Genomic DNA, 24,944 nt, shown 5'->3' on the forward strand with positions numbered 1-24,944 from the left:
TTCTAAGCACTCAAATACCCATGTACCTCTTTGAATTTGGACAACAGACCCACATGTCTTTTGCAACCGTGTATGGCATCTATATACTTCTCAAAAAAAACACAAACCATAATCCATAAAATAAATTTACAGTAGGACTACATAAGCAATGAGGATTTTTGTTTTACTTCATCTAAATATATGAAATACTAGAGCGTGCTAGTCATAATAACCACTACTAGGTAACTAAAAAAATATATAATTTTTTCTTTTGACTGACAAAACTGTGATAACACAAGCCACAGTGCAGATGCAACTTTCAAGTATACTCCAAGTATATCTTTTTCTGTTTGAAAACTGGATGTATACTCTAAAACACATTTTATCTCTAAAATAGATATTTTGTATGACTGTTTTGGCTTAAAAACCTTTCCCAGTGCAAAACAAAACTTAAATCTCCATGAAGCATAAACTTAAATTACTTTTTTGAAATAATTCATTCATTCTGAGAATAAAATGGTATTGCACATAATTCTTACAAAGAATGAATACTTACAAGTATTCATAATATACAAAATACTTACCAAAAAGATATGCCCATGTAATTCTTACAAATCCAAACATTATACAAAGGAAACAAGGGTATAAATTGTTCTGCTTCTGCAGAAGTGGAATTTTGCAACAGATTTCTCAAAAAGAGTAAAATATACTTAGCTCCTAAATTCCAAGGTTAAGGGGACTATACAGATGTGACAGTGTTGCTACAGTCATCCATAACTGCTAGCGTCCTTTGCTGAGAAAGAGTGATCTCATCTTCACAGTGCTCTGAGTTCTGCATTAGACCACTTGGGTCATCTCTGGGACAGTAGATTACTTAAGTGAAGCATTTTTTGCAGGTTATACACGTGCCACAGATTTAGAGGCCCACTGTATTATCACAGCTTTTACTTCTAGTGTGGCGCAATGAACAGTTGTGTTCCTGTTTTCATAGACTTTCTTCATCCGAGGAAACAAAGCATGCTGAATTTGTCCTGCAGCTGTCACATCAGGTGGAGTCAAGTCTCCTAACCTGGAGGGGGACTGGCAAAGTGGCTGGAGAAATAAACCTGGAAATGTTCTAACAGCAGAAATAAACCTGGATGGTTCTTAACTCAAGGTTATCTCCATTAGTACAGAAGAAGCTGTCATACATAACTGAAGAAATCCTTTGAATCATAACCTTGCAGGTAAGCCCTGAGAAAAAAAAGCAATGGGATTCATTATTTCAGTCTCCCAATTAAATTAGGTGTGAGAATTATCTATAGTTGAAAGCAGTTACTTGCATTTAGTAATTTGTTCTTTGCTTTTTACTTCAGGCCATATACAAAAATAATAACTCCCTCTCACAGAATCTATTACTGTATCTGGAATATCTGCAATGGACAAGACTTGCAATAACTTATTAGGAAAAAAAATGAGTAAAACTCCTGTTCTTTTTTCTTGTCTTGAACATGATAGCTGAGCTTAAGGAGAATGTACAGCTACTGACTCTTATGTCAGATATAAGACAGCTTTCTACCAGTAGTTGCTGTACTGAATAAATTTAACTTTAGTTTGCTATTAGCGTAAACATAAGAACTGTTTTCTACATGGCACTTCATAACAAAATAAAGCACTGTCTTTAATTATTTTCACTAAAATGTGTTCTCATTTTAGGGAGGCAATATGATGTCTTGCATGCCAACAGAACCTAATATGATACGAGAGTGTCATCTAGTGAATGATTTGGGTGAAGTCAAATGACTTAATAATATCCCTATTTTGAGTCATGCTAAGAGCACAGGAGATTAAAGAAGAGAAATACTCATACCATTTAAAAACTTTTATTTTGGTTAGCACTGTACACTATAGGAGTTGGACATGAGTATACTTGTGGGTCCCTTCCAAATCAGCGTATTCTGTGATTCTAAAGAATTATTTGAGAATTGTTCAATTAAAAGGAAAAGGATAAACTGGCAGTTACTGCTTTGAGATATAGCCTTCCTTAATGCTTCCAAGTTTTATGTACTGAAAACACAGTCCAAAAGTAGAAAACACAAAGGCTAAAAGTAAAGTAAATTAGATTATAAAGTTAATTAGATGTGTTTTTTGTTGTTGTTTTCCTAACACAAGCTTAATGCTAATAGAAATTGTTGCAAACCTTAAATATTTAGTTGCTTTAAACAAATAACTGTTCTCTTTGGAAAAGTCTGAAGAAGATACTGCCTGTGCAGAGCACTAATGCTAAGGGATCTTCTATCCCTTTACAAAAGTTAGCTAAACTCTGCAGTAGTCTCATTTAATAGCAATGCCAATAATGTTGTGCATATTATGGAATAAAAGATTTAAGGTGGATGCGAACATAAACTCTGTTCTCATTATAGAATCTCACTTTATTTGGTATTCAATACTTCAGTGATATATCAGGAAAGATGATCAAGAGATACTTGCAGAGCTGTAGCTACAGGTTGCAATTCTCCCCAGACAGACCATTTTATTTGGGAGAATGAGTAATTTCACTGTACTTGAAGAATAACGATCTATATTAAGTAATTATTTTTGATATTTTTTATCGTACAGGTAGATAACAACTGAAAAGGGTCATTTTGAATAGTATGGCTTTATTTTTCAATTATACCAAAATTATTCCTTTTTTTAAAAAAAAAAAAAAACACAACACATATTACATGTGCATTCAGGCATAAATAGTTAAAAGAACACTCATTGAAGTTTATTAGCCTTCTAATCTGAAAAATTAAATTTTATTGTAATGAAATTAAATTTTCATCTGAAAGTCTTAAAGTGATAGCAAATCCTATTATTATACAAGCCACAAGGATGGTTCATCCACTCTATTTCAGCTGTTCCTTCATTTTCTTCCTATTTGTAATCATTCCCTGGCCCTTTTTCTAGCTTCCTTTCAATTATAAAGTTCTCTGTTAAACCTAGTCATATTTTTTTCCATTTCTGCTTGCCTTGTCTATCTGTTATAAGCAACTGTCTCATCTTCGGCACATCAGCTTTTTTTTCCTTTCAGCCCCTTAGATACCACTTTTTTTTTTTTTTTTTTTTTAAATCAGCATTGTAGGGGAAAATAGCAGACAAATGCAAGAGCAGTTGTGTGAATAGAGGACACAAAATAGCTGCTAAATGAGAGAAACGGGGCTCAGTAAGTACTTCAGTCGTGGATGATTTTTCAGCATGGGCTTATCAATAACAATTACATATTCAACACTATTCTAATCATCCAAAGCATGGAAATGCTATGCTTTCCTATTAGCTTAGGAAAATGTTCAGCAGAATGCTACACTTTTCTGGTAATAAAATAGATTTAGCCATTCACTGTAATACTAGCACAGATTTGTAGCTGTCACCAGAATACGTCTGTGATAACTGCCTTAAAAGTTTCAGGACTATCTTTTCATTATTATAACTAAACACTTTTTCTTGGTTGAATGTTATTTTCCTCAGCTATGGATTCATTGTGAAGTTAGAATAATGATCATGTTTTGTAATGTCTTTCAGATTTTCTGTACATTGTGTGTGCTGGCTCTTTCCTTTAGGAGTGCTGTCAAATTACCGTACTTATTATCCAAGCTGTGGACAGTATTAAGTTATCATAATAAAAATCACGTTCTATTCTCTGTGTAATATGGGGCTCTAAATCTCTTAACATGTTGAAGCTGGAATTACCCTTTAATAATACAAACAGTTACAGTTCTTTTATTCATACTTTATTCATGAAGGAACATTTTTATAAAATATGATCATTGAGGATCACTTCTTCAGATACGGGGTCATTCTTGGACAATGTGGTCATCAGTTTTTCTTTTTTTTCATACAGACTTCCCCCCCCCCCAGTTTTCTTCTTGTAATGGCTTATATATATAATCATCTCCTCCTTAAGGATCTCTCTTCCAATGTAGAAGACAAAAACTGTGCAGTCATAAAATCAAGTTTGCCTGGAATTAAAGAGAAAAAAAAATTAAATTGCACCATTATACTCATGCATAAAACACTGTAATCTAGCTTTAAACCAAAATAGTCTTTGAGTGTGTTGCCAGAGGCACTGTATCAAGATCAATCATGCCACACTGCCGACATGGCAGATTCCATTCATTTTCCCAAACAAAAACCCATATAGTGTCTTTGAACTTAGAATGTGCATTTTTTCCCCTAATACGCAAACTTTGGAGTTTTTAGGTATACCACTGTTAAAATTATACCTGTTCCCACCCAATCTGTTCAGAGGTTGCCCTCTCTTTTAGAACGAAAGCAATCTATTTCCCAGTTTGCTTCTGATGGTATTGTTTCCAGACATATTTTTCTGTTACGCTTACATGCTCAGAACTGCATTTCCTGATTTTGGCACTCGTTACAATACAAAATGTACTCTAGCACCACACTGAGACAATCCAAGTTTAGACATCCATATCAAAAAAGCAGGAAGACAGCACTGCTTCAAATGCAATATGTATCAGGAGACCCCGCAGCATCAGGGAGGCCCCAAGGCCACAGTGTGGTGGATGTCCTTCAGAAGGAGGCGGATGAGGAGGAGGAATAACACCTCTATGACTGTAACACAAGGACTTCACCAAAACAACAAGAATGGCATAAAAACCTGTAGAACCATTCTGATGGGATTCCTGGTGTTCATAGTAAATTGTTTGCTACCTGCATCACTGATAGACTCACTTGTGGTTTCTTCCATCAGGCCATTAACTGGTCTGTTAGCTCTTTCTTAGGGGCAAATAGCCACCAGGCTTTTACGCTTAGGAGCTAACTCTTCTTCCAGCAGTCATACTAAGCTCTCCTGCTTACACAACTGACAGTAATTACAACAGCCTTGTCCCAGGTGCTTGAGGTAATTACATATAAAGGAGGGCTCCTATGTGAGAGGTTTTTATTGATGGGGTTGGGGGGAACGCTGCTGTGAGCACTCTGTAGTGGGACTGTGCAACAGAAGGCAAAAATGGTTTCACGATCTTAAGGCTTCATGGATGAACACAGGACAACTTCAGCTGGGCTGCAGAGAACATCTTCTGGCGGACAAATATGTGGAGTAATGCTGTGTTTGGGAGAGACGTCTTGCTGGAAAGCATTCACCAGAAGTGTAAGCAGATGGATGGGTATCAGTGTTAAAGAGGTAAGTGTACTTTTCTTGCTGTTGTTGTGAGAGGCCTGCCTGGGGGTGATGGGAGCACCTCATGGGTTGCTCTAGTGACCAGATTTGCAGCTGATACAGAGGAACTGGGAAGCCCAGATGCGCTATCCCATTTTCTAGGCGTTCAGCTCAGCAGCACCTTCTGCACCAGACTGTCCTGGTGCACAGAAGCTGGCTTCAGGAGGACGAGGGAGCTGCTGGGAATAGACACCAAGAAGGCCTAACCTCATAATAGGGGTATGGTAAGTCAACGTTGTGTTTTTAGATGTAGTACTTGTGATGCTGGCACTTTCACGCTCTTGTTGTTTTCTCTGGTAAGTGACCAGTTCCCTTAAAATAAATAAAACTGTAATCTGGTAATTACTCTACTTGAGAGACATGTGTGATACGCAAACAGTGAAAAATTTGCGCAGAGCAGCTTCTGGCTTGAGCAACCTCGGTGCTTGAAATATTCAAGTGTATTACCTCAATTTGTATCTTGAAGTTAACAAACAGGTTCTTTACAATGAGAATATTCTTATTATGTATGCAAAAGCACAATAGCTCAAATGACCCATGAAAATATGTGTTTTTTTTTTGCAAGTATTTTATGATATTTTTCAGGAGCAGAATTCATAAAATGTCTTCCCCCCTTGCCCCCCCCCCCCCAATATGCACACAACTCTTCAAAACGGAAAACTAAAATATCTGTATTTATGTATGTAATATGGAGATTTTTGATGAAGCTCTTGCAGTGAAAAATACCTCAGAATTGCAGCTTAGCAGTGGGAGTGAAGTGTGGTTCAATTGCAGTAATTTTGTAGTCTCCCATGTAAAGCTTGATTCTGATAACTTAAGATACTTTGAACCTCATACCTTCACTTATATACGACAAAGTCATGTGTAAACCTGCACTGTATTCAGTTTCAGTGGGACACATTTCCTTTCTCTGAAGCTGTAGTGATAAGCACACGCAGCTGTAGTAAGTGTCCAAGATTCTTTCTCTTTCTGTAGAGCAATGGCCCAAGCTGAGTACTATCAATGCCATTAGTGAAACTACTAATAGTTGGTATAGATCTGCAGTTAGAGAACAAGCTTTATGTACTAAAGTGAGTGAATCTTCAGTACTGCTAATATCCTTACAAGAAGATATGCTGTAGTGTGCTACTTAAAGCTATTTTTAAAGTATATTTTGAGCTAGAGGTAGCTGGAGGAACTTACAACCTCAATTGTGGTCCTAAGAATGTTGTTTCTGAGGAGGAATTTTTCACAGCTAGTGAAATGTGTTTCAGTATTTCTCATATCTTGAAAAGAGGTAAAAATCTTAAAAAAGAAAAATATAAATTTCTAACAAACAAAATCTCATATATTGAATACTCCACACACTTCAGTTTTGCTTGTCAGGGATTTGTTTTTTAAACTTTGATTTTTCACCAAATTGCACGAAAATATGTAACTTTTAGATGCTTTTATTTTTAATAAATAAAGGAGGCTAGATGTGATTGTTACTTCGGTGTTACTTTTGTTATGAAGAGTACTTTCGTGTTATACGCCAATGAGCTTCAGCCTGAAGATTCTAAACTTGGTGTTTAGATGTTTTGCAAGTCTAATATAAGAGGATCCACATGTAAAAATGTGGTTATTTATCACTTCATGTCAATTAGGGTTCATCATACAAGTATCAGAAGGAAAGCATATTTCCTGCTGTTGTCCAAGCATCTAGAAGTCTGTAAAGATTTCATGTAACTTGTATGTCACCAGAATGTGAATTACTGCCTCTAAAAGCGATCTCAGTATGTATGTTATTTCTCACATGAACTTTATTGATGTATTTTGAAGTGTCTAGGTATGGTTTGCCAAACCATTAGTGATTAAATGAAATATTCTATAGTTCATGTTAATTTAAAACCTTTGAATCATCTTTAATGGCCTATTGAAGTTTGTTTAACCTTTTTTAACATGTAATGTAACATTTTTTAACATGTAACAAAAACTGATCTTAGAAGAAAATTTTCAATCATCCTCAGGCCAATTTAAGCAAGAAATATAAAGGACATTATTTAAATCACAGATTAGTTTAAGTTGGAAGAAATCTCCAGAGGTCACTTGGTGCAAGCCCCTGCTCAAAGCAGAGCAAAAAGATAAATCCAACTTCGTTTAAGAAAGTTTCAGTCTGACATGATTTTGAATCTTAATAGCCAACTGTTCTGTTGGTTCGAAATAGCCTCTTCACAAAATGTAATATGAATGAGCATATATCAAGTGTGTACTGATCTATGCATGCTGGGAACGATTACTTATTTTTATTTCTTTCTAAGTTGCAGAGTTTAACTCAATAGTGATTGTGCCAAGCAAAAAACTTTATATTAAATAACTTTATACAGCTTGTAGTAAAGACTGACTGCTAATCTGTGAAGATAATGAGACCATCCCTAACTTGCATGCTTTAAGTAATACTCTTCAGCACTTCTGAGCACCTGCAGATTCCTTTAGTTTGTTGCTAATCTTAGAAGCTCTACATTTTACTAAATTCCAGTTCTCCAAATACTTCTCCTCCTTGCCTTGACAATAATAGTGAATGAGACTGAATTATATTATCATTCTATGAGAATAATAGGGCTTTAATTAAGCTAACCCTTATTTTTTTCATAAGCACTTGGGGTGGGAGGGAGCAGGTAGGGTTTCTGTAGTTGCATTCAAAAGATGTTTTTTCAGTGTTGTCTTGGTTGTAGAAATACATCATATAGTCTAGATAGACACAACAACAAAGGTTAACGAAGGCATCCACACTATTATGTAAATTCTCTTCTACAACAGAATAAAATCAGGGCCTGAGTATAACTTTTCTTTTTCTAATCTGTTGGGGGGAGGTGGATTGTCTTGATAGTGTTGTTCCAATGAATTGTGACGATCCAGAAGGACACCTCAGAGGAAGATAGCTTTCTCTTTCAGAAACCAGCTGAAGCCTGACCATTCTGTCACATTACTAAACTCAAATATTAATTGTTAGAAATCTCCCAAAGGTGATAAGTTTCCTAAGGCATGAGTGTAGCAGGTGTAGATCACAGAAATTAACTAAGATATACAGGAGCATGTACAGATATGAAACAGTTCATTTCCAGAGAAAGGAGGATTTGAAACAGGATTTGAAAGGATATGATATATACCAGGTAAAGCCTAACCTGAAATTTTAATATTTAATTGATGAGGCTCGAAGCTTACTTTTACTCTATCAGTAGTCTTAATTTTGGTGTGTTTGACATTTTCATTGCAACTTGACTACAATCATTCCATGGAAAATTACTTTGTTTTTTTTTTTTTTTATTATTTTAAAATGCTGTGGGAGCCCAGAGAGGGCTGTCCTAGATGGCCCACTCTGGAGACTGTTGATGTTCAAAGCATTCTTGGGCTAAATTAAGGTGATGCAACATCAAGCGATCAATTGAAAAGTTTTATTGATGGCAGAAGTTATTCTGGCAGAAACTGAATAAACCTTGTTTATAACAGGAGATATTTGGACCTTGTTATTTTGCAGTGGGCTGAACGGCCCATAACGTGGTGAAGAAAGGGAGAAAGAAAGAGAGGGAGAGAACGAAATCCTGCACAATAACATAAATCCAATATTTACAAGCCATCTCCCTCACACTGTGAGCCAAATAGATATTAGAAGAGAGAAAATTCAGGACCAAGTCCCTCAAACCAGTCCTTTGGCTACATGGCCTTGAAGAGGTCTTCGTTCTGTTCTGATGTTTCCTTCATCTTTTCCTGCACTTTCTTGATTGTAGCTGTAGCACTGTGTATGGTAACGCACCGTTCTCCAGCTGAATGGTTTAGCACACTGAACTTTCCCCTGTTCAAGGGTAATTAAGGTTTCAGGGGGAATGCACACTCTCCTTTCCCTCCACCAGCTACCCAGAAATTTTGCCTTAGAGTATGGCAGTATTGTCTTTTCTACTAGAATCTGGCATCCCAAACTTTTTAAATGGACAACTGTATCCTTTTGAGTCTGCCCCACCACAGCAACACTGGGGCCGCCATTCAGCACATCATCAACATACTAATATATTTTGACTTCTTCCCTGGGGGTAATTTGGGCATGCTCTTGTGCTCAGGCATAAGGGGCAATGAATGGTTGGTGAGTGATGGTATCCCTGAGAGAGATGGGTGGATGAATACTGTTTATCTTCCCAGGTAAAAGCGAAGTGCTCTCTGTCCACCTCCCACAAGAGAACCCTAAAGAACATATCCTCTATATCAATAGTTGCCAGAATTGTTGCTTGTTCATGGATGGTTGTAACCAGTTTTGCTGTGTTTGGCACGGTAGTGGTTAAGGGACATGTGTTAGCATTCAGGTGCCGATAATCAACTGTTAGTCGCCACCTGCCGTCCGGCTTGTGTACAGGCCAAACGGGAGAATTACAGGAATTTACACGGAGAATTATTCCTTTCCCCTTTAGATCTGAAATCACGGGGGCGATCCTTTGTTTATCCCGTAGAGGGAGAGGATAGTGTTTAACCTTTACAGTTTTGGAGGTAACTCATTAGCTAAGATTGCCATTCTATGAGCCTGTGTGTCAGGCCAATAAATCCGGACCTAAACCATGCCAGGGCGAGAAGGCCTGGCACTACAGGCCTTCAGCCCCTCCAGGAGAGGGGTGTAATACCTATGATTGAATCTCCCAGGGAGACCATAGTAAAAACCTACAAATTCAGGTAACTGATCCCTGTGAAAACCTACAAATACAGGGAACAGATCCCTTGTTAGTCTTCAGCCTATTATTCCTCACTGGAATATGGCGCTTCTCAGAGAAGGGATCAGGGGTCACCTGGTTCCATCAGTCCCTTCAGCAGCACCAAGGGTATCCTGTCCATGACACCAACTTAAAAATGTGGGGGCCTGGAGAGGGCTGTCCTGGATGACCCACTCGGAAACTGCCGATGTTGAAGTATACTTGGGCTAAATTATGGTGATGCAATACCAAATGATCAATTGAAATGTTTTACTGACGGCAGAAGCTGTCAGGCAGAAACTGATTAAACCTTGTTGTTTATAACAGAAGCTATTTGACCTTATTATCTTGCAAAGGGCTGAATGGCCCATAAAACCTGGTGAAGAAGAGAGGTGGAGGGTAAGATGGGCAGAGGAAAGGCCTGGATCCCCACTCTGGGTTCCAGGAACATCTCTGCACCAGCTCCTGCTTGTGTGTGATGGGTTGGGTGTGCAGTGGCTGCCCTGAGTCATGCTGCTTGGTAGTGTGAACCAAATCAAAATAGAGCCTATAACATGAGACTTTTTTAAACTAAAAAAAGTTAACTTTAAAAATTAATTAACAGTAATACTGCAGTTGCTAAACTAATATAATCAACCTTTGAGATAGGATATTGCAGTTTTGGAAAACCAGATTTAAAGGAAGAAACCTCTTTGTAAGGACCGACTGCCCTTACACTTTTTCCCAAGATAATCTTCAGCGTCCCATCTCAAACAAAAGCAAGCAACAAAACCAAAATATTTGTAATAACTAAGAAAACCGATCTTTCAAAGTTCTTCAAAATGTGTTCTTTCAGTGAGAGCTTGCCCACCTCTAGATGCTAGCTCAGTTTAGTGATTTCAACAGTTAAATGCATGCCTGTGCATTTTGCCGAATTTGAGACATTAGGTTATATAAGGAGTGTTATTTGCATAAGTGCACTCACAGAAGTTTTAGAAAACAGTAATTAAATATAGAGATATCCTGTGGATTTTTCATTAAGTAGTGCATCTTTCCATAACAGCTGTAAGTGGGATATAAATAAACATATCTTAGCAGCAACCATTTAGTTATTCACAATGGATTTGAACCACAAATAAGTTGCTACAGCCTATCAAGATATTAGTCTGTAGCATCCACAAGTATTTTCTGTTGCAATTTGGTAAATCTTAATTTGTCACGAAACAGCTCATCTTTCATTAAGAGCATATGAGGAAAAGTCAGCAGTCTCAGATGTGCCAGATTTTTTTTTTTTTTTCTGGGGACCTAGAGAAGACTGCAGCATTTGTCTTGTCATTGATAAATACAATGAAAATGGCTGGATAGATTGCCTAGCTAGTGAAAGGACCATGTTTTGGAAGAATATAGTGATTGAGGGAGATGCATGTACAAACCTTCTTACATTAATATTTATTCCAAGTCTGCTTTATGAGTTATTAGCAGAGCTGTGAATGCTGTTGAACACTAGATATCCTTTTTGGTGTCAGTGTTGTGCTGGCCTTGTTCAAAAAGGTGTCGATCAGACGCGTTTGGTAGTTGTTGCCTTTCTGCATTTTTTTACTGTTGGCTGGCTCTTGAGGAAGGACCCAATCTTGCACTAGACTTGTCTGCTCTTTATCTACCATATGACTCATTTGTAGTCATTCCTGTTGGTTTTTTCTTTGGTTTTGTCTAAAACTTAGCATCCATGCCATGGTATAATTTCTGACTTCTCAAGTTTTTTGTCTGACTTGGTTCCTACATTGTTTTTTTTTTGCCTAACATGCTTGGTGTCACCTGAAGACACTATTATAAAAAGGACGTGGGAAGTATCCTCTGACAGAGAACCAAGTAAATGTTTCTAGTGTGACCTGTACCAGGCTCCATTCCCCTGGACCTGTCTAGTTTCTTGCTTGCTCTATTTTGAACTGTCCAGACCTTCAGCTTCTGAAACCTAAAGTCCAAATAACAGCCAAGATGTCCTTGACTAAAAGAAAATTGGCCTTTAGGTGGAAGTTAAAATGGAGCTTAATGTTCAGTGAGTATCGTACAATACTTGTAGAATGTTATGATGATGATTTCCATGAGACAACACAGTTGTTCTCAGGTGCCAGATTTATTGCAGAAGCAAGGATTATCGCCACTATTTTTCCAGGTAGTCAGCATCCATATAAGGAAGGAAAGGACAGAGATTTTTCACCAGCATATTAGTTGTTTGCAGCTGTTTTTCTCATTAAACTTTTTTTTTTTAAATTTGTCCTGATATTTGTGTGGCTACAAGTGGATTCGGAATTATTCTACTTAAGTTGTGACAGTGTCGCAAATTTCAGTTTTCAATCTTTTCTTCTACAGTAAAATAACAAGATTTTATAAAATATGCTGGGCTTAAAATGCTGTAGTTGAATTGTACTGCCAAACTAATCTTTTATTTAAAAAGCAACCTTTTGTGAAAAAGATTAATGTTATAGCTTGACAGTAGCTCTACCAGTATGTTTCAGACTCAGGATTTAGGCTTTTTTTTTTTTTTTTTTGGTCAGGGTGAATGTTTAAAGATTTATGTGCTTACTTGTAGAAATGCTATATTTTGACCTTTCCAGTTCTTGTTTCTTCAACATTTCAAAAACTTATAATAGGTTATATTGGGAATTTTATCATACTATAGATGAATTTATGGATTTGTTTCATTAACTACTAAGGAATCAGGAAGAGCTCCGTTGATTTAACACTTCTCAGTGAGACTTGCAAAAACTGAGGTCAAATTTGAATTTTGTGAGCTTAAATAATTTCAGCACAGCCAAGATCTAGTTTAAATTATTTCAAATGTTTGTCAAATCCTGCTTTTGCTATGGCCATGCATAAATTATTTCACAAATAACGTATTTTTCTAGTTAAAAAAGGTACTAATATATATATACACAGACATCTACATAGTTATGCTTATTGTTCTTGTGCGTATGTATATTTTGTGAGAGGTGAAGAATGCATTTCAATAAAATATTGGTTTTGTTCCCTGTTTACTGTGAACTTCTGACATGGTTTGCAGAAAAAAGTGGAAAAAAATGCTCTCAGAAACAGTAAAATGTATTATTAAGCACCACTCTCAGTAAAGAGGCATCACCAGATATGCCAATTTATTACATGAAAATATGGTTCCCAATCTTTTTTTTTTTTGGACTGTATAAGAAGGGAGTTGCTAGGACAGTCTGGCCTACCTGAAGCACTGAAGAGAAAGATCTTGAGAGACAGTTTTCTGTCATCTGCATATATTGCCACCTTGTCTGGGGCTGCAATTGCCTTTGGCAGATGGGGAGACCAGAGGTGGGAAGAGGACCCCCTAAGGAAATGAAAGACAAGCTATAGTTTGATGCCCAATTTGTAAAAAGCATAGGAGCATGAATGGCACAATAATGGAAGTTGCAGCCTCTCAAGAAATGATTCAAATCTTACAGACTTAGTAGGGAAAAAATATTTAAAGGAGGCCTAAGAATGTTCAGCTAAGGTTTTGCTGCGTAACCTTTTCTAAACAATCTATCAGAAGTCAAAACAATTGTGGTTAATACTATCGGACCATAATGCTACTGTCTGCAAACATTTTTGGGGGGGAAATTTAGTGGCAGGAATCAAGTCATAATGAAGCAGAGCAAGAGTGCTTTTTATAGTATGAAAGGTGAAGCCCAAGTTAAGGATAGCTTTTTCACATGGCAGAAAAATTTTGAATGTGCTTTGCAGATACTGCCACCCAATGAATAAAAAGAATGTGTGGGGTCATCAGTGGGACGTGAACGTATTCCAGAACAGTGAGTTTTCATTACAAGTATTCATAATACAATGACTTCTCCAAGGTCCCAAAGCTCTCACTGGGGCCATAAGCAGAAATTATGAAGTTGTTTAAAAAAAAAAAAAAAAAACCTCTTCTGGCTAGACAGAAGGTTCTGTAGAGAAGCTATGTTTTGTAAGCATGTTGTTTAGAGAAGTAATGTCTAGTGTTGCTGAGAAAAATGCTTTTGTCAACAGTAGTTTGTTTAATCTGTGTTTTACTTGGGAAAGGACAACGTGAAATTTTTTTTTTAAATATTAATACATTGCTAAAACAAACAGCAGTTGCGTTATACTGTTTAGTGAGGATACTTAGAATATCTTTACAGGATTTCTTCCCCACATTGTTATGATAATAACATTATAATAAAAGGAACTGCAATGGGAAGAGTGTGAAACGGTGGTCTTCTGCTTCATGTTGTAATGACATCCTAACTCAAAGCATAGAGCAGTGCTGTGTACCAATGTGTTGTGCAGCTAAGCACCACACAGCCATTTGCTCCCTCCCTGCCCCTGCAGTGGGATGGGGGAGAGTATCAAAAGAAAGAAAAAGAAAGGTAAAAATTTGTGGATTGAGAAAAAGACAGTTTAATAGGACAGAAAAGGAAGAAAAAATAATGATAAAAATATAGAAAGCAAGTGATGCACAATGCAATTGCTCACCGCCTGCTGACTGATGCCTATCCCATCCTCAAGCAGCATCTGCCCGCCCTACCCTGGCCTGTTCCCCCCGTGTCATTGCTGAGCGTGAGGCCGGGCGGTGTGGGACATCCCTTTGGGCAGCCTGGGCCAGCTGTCCTGGCTGGGTCCCCTCCAGCTCCTGGGGCACCCCCGGCCCCTCGCTGGCAGGGCAGCGCGAGGAGCTGGGGAGGCCTCGCCTCTGGGCCAGCGCTGCTCTGCAACAGCTCAAACATCATTGTCAGTATTTTTCTAATTCTAAATAGAAAACAGCGCCATACCAGCTACTAGGAAGAAAATTAACTCTATCCTAGCTGAAAATAGGGCAACCAAGAAAATGACTGCTAAGTAACAATCAATCAAACAAAAAAAAAACCGCAAACTTTAAAATGTGTAAAGGAACAGGATATGTTTCTAAAATGAACTGTTAATCTTTGATTACTAATCAAAACTCTAATATAACAAAAAAGATAAAAATAACCTGAGTTTTATAATTAAAAAAAAAACACAAAACAAACAAAAAAATGCATGTGGTGTCTTCCTTTAAGGTCAGTAGCTCTGTTCTTGGAGTTCTTAAAGGATGGTGAAAGTCACAAATCCTGTTGAATTACATAGGTATACCTAATTTACTAATGAAACAATCCAGTGAACTGCTGATTCTTTTTTGGGAGCTTGTTGCATTCAGCACAGCCAAGAAGGGTAGGAGTACTGGAAGGAATATTTGTTTTTATACTGTTGAATACTTGAGTAAGGAGTAAGGTTGTTTCTCCCCCACACGGTTGCTTTGCTATTATGCTCTGATTTGCATCAGGCTCTTGATCAGTTTGATCCCCCCTTCAAACATCATTCACAGGTAAACCTCTTATGCAGATTTCATACAGAGTACGGCATTTGTGAGTTTTGCTGTCCCTGATAAATGCCATCTGCTTTGATATGAATAAAATCACTTTGGGGCCCAGAGATGAAAAGAATCCAGGTAGACTAGAAGAAGTGGCAAGCTTGTGGTCCTCTTTTTTTTTTTTTTAAATACGAACTAAAGCCTTCGGATTTCTGTTACCCTGAAAGCGGCTGTTACACTGAGTGATCAGCTATAATTGACACATGAGAAAGGGATGAACGATTGGTCAAAATCCTTTTTCTGGGAAGAAAGAAAGGAAATCATAGTAAAACACAGTGATACCCTCCTATGCTCAGTTGTGACTTCTAATGAGGAGTTATCTTTTTGGACCTTGCCACCATCTTGCTGGCAAGGATAGACAGCCTTTGAGGTTCTGGGAGGAGTGGTGTTCCTGTGTTCCTGGTCCACTTCCAAAAACCCCCTTGTGTCTTTTGCCTTACCTTACAGAGCCCTTCCCATTAGGGAAATGCAGCAGAAAGTCTCACTGGGAGCTGATTTTGCTTCTGAAATTGTTTAATTCTCCAAGGTTATGATTTGGGTAAATCTTACACATCTGCAATACTTGCTATAAATATTTGTTTCCTATATGCACAAAACACTGGTGGCTTTTATTTTAGAATAAAAGGAGAGTCCTGAGCTTGCTTGGAAGAGAATGATCAGCTTAAAAAGACGTCTCTTTTAGTCTGTGGTATCTAGCTGACAAAATATGTAATCTTTTAAGACCGTCTATTGTATTTCCCTTTCTCCCATAGAGTTCAGGTGAAAACAAAGAGCAAATCAAATTATTAACAGAATATATTTCTGAGAATTTCAGTTAGGAGTTATAGGAGTTATCAGTGGGTTAATGCTCTCTAAAAATCACAGGCTAAAATAACAGTTGGGAAGGAATTTCACTGTCAAATGAAAAATGTCATCCAATATCGTTCATTATTAAAATCAGTGCATAATTCAGTCTTGTTTCTTTAGTTCTTTTTATGAAAAGAGAAAAAAATGTTTTAGGCCTAATTTGTTTCCATGATACACATCTGTGCACTTGGAGTACATTCTTCCTCATAATAGCAGCTGATGAGACAACTAATGTTTACTCTAAAGAGGACTGCCAATTAAAAAAAAAAAAAAAATTTTTCTCCTTATACTACATTTCACATTCTCAAGAAGACTGTTATGTACTTCTTTGCCTGAAGCAATGGCTACTAGACATTAAGTCAGTGTGAAAGATTTATTTATAATCAAGAGCTAAGACTTCTGGTATGTGTAGTTTGGATACATGTGAACAATTGTCCAGGCCCTTGAAATTTATTGAATGGCTTGCTGCAGTTGGAAAAGCATTTATTTCCTTACCTCCTTAATCGTTCTGATACATCTTTGCTTTCCAGTCACTTGATGCATTTTTTTTCAAATGTACTTTTGGTGACCCTTAGGGAAAGCAATGTCCTTTTTTAAATTTGTATTTATTTATTCATTTTTTTTATTAAAGACCCAGTGAGCACTTCACACAAGTTCTACTCTGACAGGTTTCCTCTCTTCTGTTTTCAGTGGCAAATAGTTGGTGCCAAAAGCATGGAAAGGATGTTTTGGGGGTAACTATTGGCTACCCTTTCATATAATAGGTGGCAGGTACTATAAAACAGAGGTGTATCTAAAAAGCATGGCGTCACTCCCACTTATGCTTTTGAGTATTTGTTGGAGCCATTCTGAAACTTTCACTGGCCAGCCACAGACCTTCACACTTTGATCCTGTCCTGCTGTGTTAAGCATCTTCAAAAAAAAAAAAAAAAAAGTTTCTGCTTTGTTTGCATCATAAGTATAGGAGACAAAGAACTTTTTCTTTGAGTTGGTGTAGTTATGGTAACAAGCATTTTTATCTTCCTGAGGTCAGAAAAGAAACAATATAGTAACTTGCTGTTCTTCCTAGTGCCAGGCAAGAAATGAATCTGCTGTCTCTTTGAATCTATTTCAAGAGGTTTGTGTTCATCTGTAATTTCATCTGTTTACTGTATAATAAATGTACAGAAGGATTCCCCACACCACAGCTGAAGGTGGAAAAAGGAACACCGGCTCTGCATCTCTCATGCTGTCTGATTATGCTGTAAGGCAGAGTAGGAGTTACAACTTTGTCACATCCCACTGTCACACTCAATTTCATGAATACATCCAAGGACAGCTAGGGTGGCCTGGTGATGTCAAGTAGTGGGAACAATTCACATTGCTTGGAGTTCGGCCAAAGAGCAGGCTGTTGGAAGGCTGACGTTTTGCTTCATCTTCTCTGTTCTGCTTCAGTGCTTTCCATTGTGCAGTCACTTTTTTTGCACCTACTAAACCTGTGCTGTGACTGCCCATTCATGTAGTCCTGGTGTGAGTCTTGAAGTTATGATGGCTTCAGTGCAAAGGTGAATGGTATGCCTTGTTCATGTCACTGAAGGTCATGTTTTACTCAACATAGAGAATCCTCACCCTACCCCATAAACATCAGAACCCTTAATTTATGCAGTGGAAATTGGATAGAAGTTGCTGATTTTTTCACTATTTCAATTTGAAATTATTTTTCCTAAATATACATGTAAAAGCTTTTTTTTTTTTTCTTTTCTGTAATTTATCAAAACAGAGCTTGGACCAATTCATGAAATATACAGCATCCATTTTTATGTAAAATAACTTCTAAAAATACCCCTTGTCCTGAAAAAAAAAATGCTTGGCTAAATATTGAAATGAAATGTAGCAGCTGTTACAAACAGATTTTTCTTTTTCCATAAACAGTGAGGTTAGAATATAGCAATTCAATCATGCAGGGAGAAACTGAACAGAGACATGGGTGACAGTTTAATTTTTAAAAGCTGCCATGTCTTTCCAGGTAACACAATTGGACACTGTTTAAGTTAGGGAGCTTCAGGAAACTTAAACCTAATAGATATGCAAGTTAAAAAAAAAAATAAATAAAAAAAACTAACACAAAACAACAACAAAACACAACAAAAAACACCTTTCTCATCTTGGCTTTCATGTCTATGTAGATTGCCTTCTGCTGTATTTGAAAAATACTGCATTTTTTCTTTCTTCTTTTTCTATTTTATTTTTGTGTTGAAGCCTCTACAGCGTATGAACTTCAGTAAAAGATTTTTTCTTTCAGTGACTTTTCAGTTGGCATTTTCATTTAGTATAACTCAACAGGAGGTTCATGTTTCTTTCACAAAATTAAATGAAAAGGTTAGACAATTCAGCTATTGAAATAGTGCCTTTAAAGCCTGAAAACATTTCAAATCATTGTTTTAGCCAAGAAAAGAAACAACTGGATTATAGGATGTTTTCACTGTGTGTAGAAGGACGTTCTGAATACAGTGAATACTGTATATAAAGTTAGCAATTTTACCACAGCTTCTTTTTGTTTCTAGCCCTTACAGGCAACTTCTGTAAAATACATTTAATTTTACCTTAAGAAGCCAGAAAGATGCTGGTAAAAGCTGTAGATGGAATATTCAAAGAACATGTGTACGAAAAGAATTTGAATCATCCAAACATTATATCATTAGAACTAATTGACATTTCAACAGCATCCATGTGGAAGTATAGGTCTCCCCTTTTTGTAAGGAAATATACTAAATAAGACACGATAACATAATTTTGACAATGTTTGTTATTTCTTTGGATACATTTTGACTGATCTAATGAAAAATATCAGTAAGAGTAGTGTTAATATTTTGCAAATCTGAAAAAGTTCATTTATATCCTTTCTGTTCTAATAATTTTTTTTATCTGCCTAGTTCTGCTAATTGAAGATAAGCCCATGTTTTCAGTTGTTTATACCTCTGACAGGAAAGAAGATTGATGTGTTTGGGTGTTATGTCTTCATTTAATGAAGGTAGGATTGATGGAGACCTGAATGCTACCAAACCTTCTGGGCTAAAAAGTAAAATTCATACTTTTCTCTTGCTTTCTAACCTTTCTTTCCTTCCTCTACTTGCTGCTGTTTCTTATCAACAAAACCAATTCAGCTGTAGACAAAAAGCACTTGTAGCACTGTTTATCTTGCACCTCTCTACTCCATGTTACTAAGTCTGTCATAGCCCTTACTTGGCTGATGCAGTCATGCCAATCCTTGTTTTTTGCTGCAAAGTTGTAGGTAAAATGTCATTCCTTCTGCTTACTGTAGGGAGTCTATGTGATAATTTAGTTACAAGATACATTCTTTGCATCCTAGAAGAAATAAATATTGCAAAACTGTTTGTGTGAGCTCATTGGTGAATCCTTGATTAGAAAGATTTACTCAGTAATAGTCTGACAAAGGCTCCCAAGCAATCACATTTGGTGAAAAAGAAATAATGTCATACTGAGAAAGGATGCAATTATTCTACACTCTAGCTTATGCTAGAGTGCACTATTCTTTGTGAAGTCTGCTTTGAGTGACTTTTAACGTACAGCACAATCAATACTCGTTTGTTTAGGCAGAAACAACCTGGATGTACCCAGAGCTGGAACTCTTCAAAGAAAGAGGGATCAGCTCTGAGTGCTGTGGAACAAAATAGAGTTTTTTGAATGGCTGCTTCCCATTTCCACTACAGACTATTTGAAGTACCAGATGCTTTATGGGTTTTGACTCCAAATACTTGAGACATAAATCATTGTCTTGATTGTCCTGCCTTCTTGTCCACTGCTGCCTCATCTTGCTATTATGTTCTTAGCTAGTATGCTAGACTGTATATTCTTTAAGACTTGATGTTTAGCAGTTACTGCTTCACAGAGTAGTATACTCGCTGTGAGGACAAGAACTCTATGAGCTTTTGTAATCGCCTAGGTGTACGAGGGGAAAAAAAAATATGTCCTTGGATTCCAGCTGTTATCAGAACTACTCTATGTTGAAAACATCAGTGAAAGACTGTTTGACATATCCTTACCTAAATAAAGAACATAAATAGGGGATGTTTGTCTTAGGTGCACAGAGAGGTACTGTGTATGCTGACTTTCCGCTAGGACGCGATCCCTTTCCTGTTAAAAAGTCATTAATGTGGCACTGTACTGGTACTGCGGAAGTCCAGTACAAAAGCAGGCTCTATTACTGCTAGCACTGTATGCTGACGTGGCTAAATGGCTTCTTGGCTCATACATCAGTGCAGTGGTATATCAGCAATAATCATAAAGAAATGCTTCCCAACAGTCTCATTTCTATGATAAATGAAGGAGCCCATGGGGACAGCATGGCTGTACTTTCTATTTTGTTGTGTGTCTTTATTTATACAATTGGAGGGGTGTTAATTCTGAGTTATATCTTTATGAATAAATATTGTCTCCTTTACAAGATAAAACTGGAACGTGGAACTGCTGAACTTAATTAGCAATTCATAGATAGTATTGTATCTCATGTTCTTCTTTTGAACATGATAATCTTTGAGGTGTGCATAGACATAAACTCTCACAGCAAACTTTTCATTTAGCAACTATGTGAATGTGCAGCTAAGCACAATGCTTAAATTAAAAGTAGCACAAACAGCTGTCAGCAATTCTTTTGTTGCTGTCTATTTTCAAATACTGTATTGTTTCATTTTTCTGTCACGGTATGCTTTCCTATGTTTAGCATTTACCTAGAATTTTATTGACCAAGATTTCAAAGAATTGCCTTTTTTTTTTTTGCCTAGATGTGAAATGGAAGCCTCATCCAAAATATCAGCATGTAATTGGGTCATAATCTATTTTTCAAATGGAGCACAAAATTAGTTTCCTCTGTTACTGAGGGTGACAAACAGGAACTGTGTGGAGGGCTGTTGATTGAATTGAACAGATTGTGTGCCGGCACAGGAGGGTGTTCCTGAAGCTTTACTAACAACAGAACGGTTGGGCTAACAGCAGGCTAGTTCACAGAAGAAACTGCCATGGTTTTGGGGTATAATTTTTTTACTCTGTTCATAGGACACTGTTGCCTACCAGATTACCCTGTGAGTCTTAATAAGATAAGAAGCATAATAATATTCAATAATAATCTTTTAAGCTTTCGTGCAATTACCATCCATGTTGATCAATTTGTAGAGAGGCAGAATCTTTTACTATGACTTGATGTACGTAACTGTTTCTGTTAAAGAACATTAAGAAGTGGCTTAGGTTTGTAGCTTTTGTCACTGTGCTAGTGGACCAAGTAGTTAGAGGTCATCTAATCCCTTTCAGCCTGACTCTGTGGTATGGCTATGGTTGGGAATGTGGTGCATGGAAACCAGAAAGGAAATTTTTTAAAAACATGAGCATCCAATTAGAATAACATTTTCTGTTGCAAAATTCAGTAAGAATGTCTGCATTGCAGTGCTTGCAAGCAGCTGCAACTAAAATAACAGAAGTTGTTGTGTCAGAATTTCATGCTAATATGGTGTCCTATTGCCTTTTCTAAGCACAGGGTAGGAAATGGCACAGTAAAGCATCTGTGTGTGATATATGCAGAGTTTTTAGGACCCTCCACAGTGTTCACCTAATTTATGGTGAATAATTCATGGTAAGTTAATTAATTAGTGCAGGTTCCAGTGGAATGGAACACTATCTCTGAATTTGGTTTTCTGTCTCTGCTGTCACATTATATTCTGAAGAAAGACAACTGAAGTCCTATCACTTGCATCTAAATTATCTCTCTAAAGCATTTTTTCCAAGTTTACAAAAATAGTGCTCTATTTTTCATCTGCTATCTGTCATAATCTTGTATCTTGCTTCGTATCCTCCACTGCATCTGTAATAAAACTTCAGCACATAAAATGTGGTAAAATGCATCCTAGTGGTATAGGATTCACAGCACTGAGAATGGTAGCTAAGGGTACAAGCTACTGAAGGAATACAGAGCCATAAACTGATTCTGTTACTCAGTACTGCAGTGCAATAAAGGCAGCTGAACTGGGTGCCCAGCTGGAGGTGTTTACAATACCTTAAGCTTTGCTCATTTAAAACAGGTTCTAGCACTTACAGTTTTCTGAAGCACTCTGACACCATGTTTAAGCTATTTCCACACAAGTGGAGCCCAGTGGTTCACTGTTTCTAGTGCCAGCAAAAAGCTTAGCGGTTACATGCGAGCTTTGTAAGATTCCACACAAAGCACCAGATATAGAGATGTTCCCAGGATTACATGACCATGCGTGCTTTCCAGGTCTCAGCTTCCCCTTTCAGGAATGTGTTTGCTGGATTATTCCTCTTCTCCCTTCTCTTTGGAACCTGACATTTTTCTCCTTCATAATTTCAAAGTACAGTAATGATTTGTATTTGTAACTTCTACTCTTGCATTGTGTTTTTTTTCTGTGTGGGAAAAATATTTTTCAGAATTAAAGGCAAAAACATAAACCCAATTGGCACAAAAAGAAAGCTCAGAAAGCTTTTTGCTCAAGTTGCTGATAGATCGCATCCCAACCAGGAGGCGATGTGCTTGCGACAGCAGTGGATCAGGCACGACGAGGGGGCAAAACCTTTGCATGTGGGGCAATGAAAGAAAGATATCTCTGTAGAGCGGATAGCAGAGTTATGTGCAGGAATTTTGTCAGCTGATAAAACCAACGTAGGCCTCAAATGATGAATGGTTCTAGGAAAAAACAGGAATCAGGGATGTCATATAGATTGGTAAGATATGCAGGATTCCTGCTCTTTTCTGAACCTGTACTGTAACCTGCAACAACACAGGAAGAAGTGGGGGTTGAATGAGAAAAGAGATTTGTTCCCAAGCAATGGTTATTTTGGAAGTTCTTGTGAAAAACTGCGGGTGTGTGACCACTATTGCCTATATCAGGAAAACATGCTGTCAGCTGAACTTAACAATCATTATGCCTATTTACATGTTTCTATTACTGGTCAAAAAAATGAGGTAACTATGGAAACACAGGAACATCATCCAGCATTGTCTTCATTCATCTTTAATTTTTAACACTATTGAGTCTACTGAATGGTGCTTGATAGGTGGAAAAAGAATTTCTCGATGTCCTTTTCTTATTGTGTAACAGATGCAAATGAAGTTAGATATAAACATTAAGCCAGATTTGATTTTAAATACTTTTTAAGGATATGAAAGGAACTCATGACATTCCTACTGCATTATATTTTTTTTCAATCGTTGTGAAAATTAAATCTTTCTCACTCTCTGTCAACTGAATCATGCGTAGCTCAATTCCTGAAATGTGGGAAGGATGGTCATGGCACTCAGCGTGGTAAATGCTAGTTCAGTTTTTTTTTGAGTACCTGAAGACATGTTACTGCACTCTAATATGGAGAACCGTGTTTTTGAAAGTCCCAGCAACTGAAGGTTGTGAGAACTGCTTGATTTGCATGCCTTGAGAATTATGGTTGCATTCTTAGATTTTGAAGTATTGATTCAGGAGTTGAACATTGAAAATCAATCCTGCATGTCTTTGCCAGCTGCTTTATCTAAAATTGAAGCTTAATCTTATAAGGAAGTGTCCATCTTCTTATTGGACTGTGTGAGTTCATGCTGTTGGTGAAAGGCAAAGGTGTTACTGAAATGCATTTTTCTTAGATTGATATTAGCAGGGGTACACAAATAGCAATTGATGTCATGGGTAAAAATAACGTCCTAAGGTTTTCCTCTCTCTTTTTCTCTACCCTCTTTTTTTTTCGTTTATCTCCAAAATTTTCACAACAGTAAATTTAATTTCACCGGCAATTGATATCTAATACTGTGAATCTAGCAGAATTCTGTAAGCAGAACTTGACAGAATGGGGACACTCATTTAGAGGGGGGGGGGAAAAAAGAAGTCATGCACCACTTCTTTAAAAAAAAAAATTCCTCTCTAAAAGCATTGCAAGATTTATTTTGGGAACACTAGTTATTTTAAATCAAAGTGGCAGATACTTTGCATATGCATATGGCCTGAATAGGATTTCTTTTCAAAATTGTCTTTCTGTAATGAATGTCCACTGCAAATATTTTAATATCTGAAAATCATATTGTCCATGATAGTATTATACAAAGCACAGAATATTTTTAACATCATAGAATATCCTGAGTTGGAAGGGACCCTTAAGGATCATCAAGTCCAACTCTTGATATCGCACAGGTCTACCCAAAAGTTCAGACCATGTGACTAAGTGCACAGTCCAATCTCTTCTTAAATTCAGACAGGCTCGGTGCAGTGACCACTTCCCTGGGGAGCCTGTTCCAGTGTGCAACCACCCTCTCTGTGAAGAACCCCCTCCTGATGTCAAGCCTAAACTTCCCCTGCCTCAGCTTAACCCCGTTCCCGTGGGTCCTGTCACTGGTGTTAATGGAGAAAAGGTCTCCTGCCTCTCGACACCCCCTTACGAGGAAGTTGTAGATTGTGATGAGGTCTCCCCTCAGCCTCCTCTTCTCCAGGCTGAACAGGCCCAGAGACCTCAGCCGTTCCTCGTACGTCTTCCCCTCCAGGCCTTTCACCATCTTCGTAGCCCTCCTCTGTACACTCTCCAACAGTTTCATGTCCTTTTTATACTGTGGTGCCCAGAACTGCATACAGTACTTGAGGTGAGGCCGCACCAGCACGGAGTAGAGCGGGACAATCACCTCCCTTGACCTACTAGCGATGCCGTGCTTGATGCACCCCAGGACACGGTTGGCCCTCCTGGCCGCCAGGGCACACTGCTGGCTCATATTCAACTTGCTGTCTACCACGACCCCCAGATCCCTCTCTTCTAGGCTGCTCTCCAGCGTCTCATCGCCCAGTCTGTACGTGCAGCCAGGGTTTCC

At 37.6% G+C, this 24,944-nt stretch overlaps 1 protein-coding gene and 2 long non-coding RNA genes across 7 annotated transcripts in view; 2 read left to right on the forward strand and 1 right to left on the reverse strand.

Annotated features, from left to right (window-relative positions):
- Positions 1-3,541, forward strand: part of LOC310898839 — a 55,099-nt gene extending 51,558 nt beyond the window's left edge. For all 4 annotated transcript variants that reach the window (XR_014583768.1, XR_014583769.1, XR_014583770.1 and 1 more), the window contains one exon: positions 971-3,541. This is a non-coding gene — a long non-coding RNA (uncharacterized lncRNA). The remainder of the gene's footprint in view (positions 1-970) is intronic.
- Positions 3,542-3,715: 174 nt separating this feature from the next.
- On the reverse strand, positions 3,716-4,860 carry LOC310898841. The gene is made up of 2 exons (XR_014583773.1): positions 4,338-4,860; positions 3,716-3,959 (listed from the first exon to the last, which is right to left on the reverse strand). It is a non-coding gene; the product is annotated as an uncharacterized lncRNA (long non-coding RNA).
- A 32-nt stretch (positions 4,861-4,892) lies between these two features.
- The window catches only part of FSTL5 (follistatin like 5), a 413,536-nt gene continuing 393,484 nt past the window's right edge, over positions 4,893-24,944 (forward strand). Inside the window, exons 1-2 of one of the 2 annotated variants that reach the window (XM_083834399.1) lie at positions 4,893-5,143; positions 5,282-5,403. The gene's annotated coding sequence lies outside the window, so the exon portion shown is untranslated. The remainder of the gene's footprint in view (positions 5,144-5,281; positions 5,404-24,944) is intronic. The other variant, XM_083834401.1, reaches the window with a different exon arrangement.

This window comes from Anser anser (genome assembly GCF_964211835.1).
Source record: "Anser anser genome assembly, chromosome: 4".
NCBI lineage: Eukaryota > Metazoa > Chordata > Aves > Anseriformes > Anatidae > Anser > Anser anser.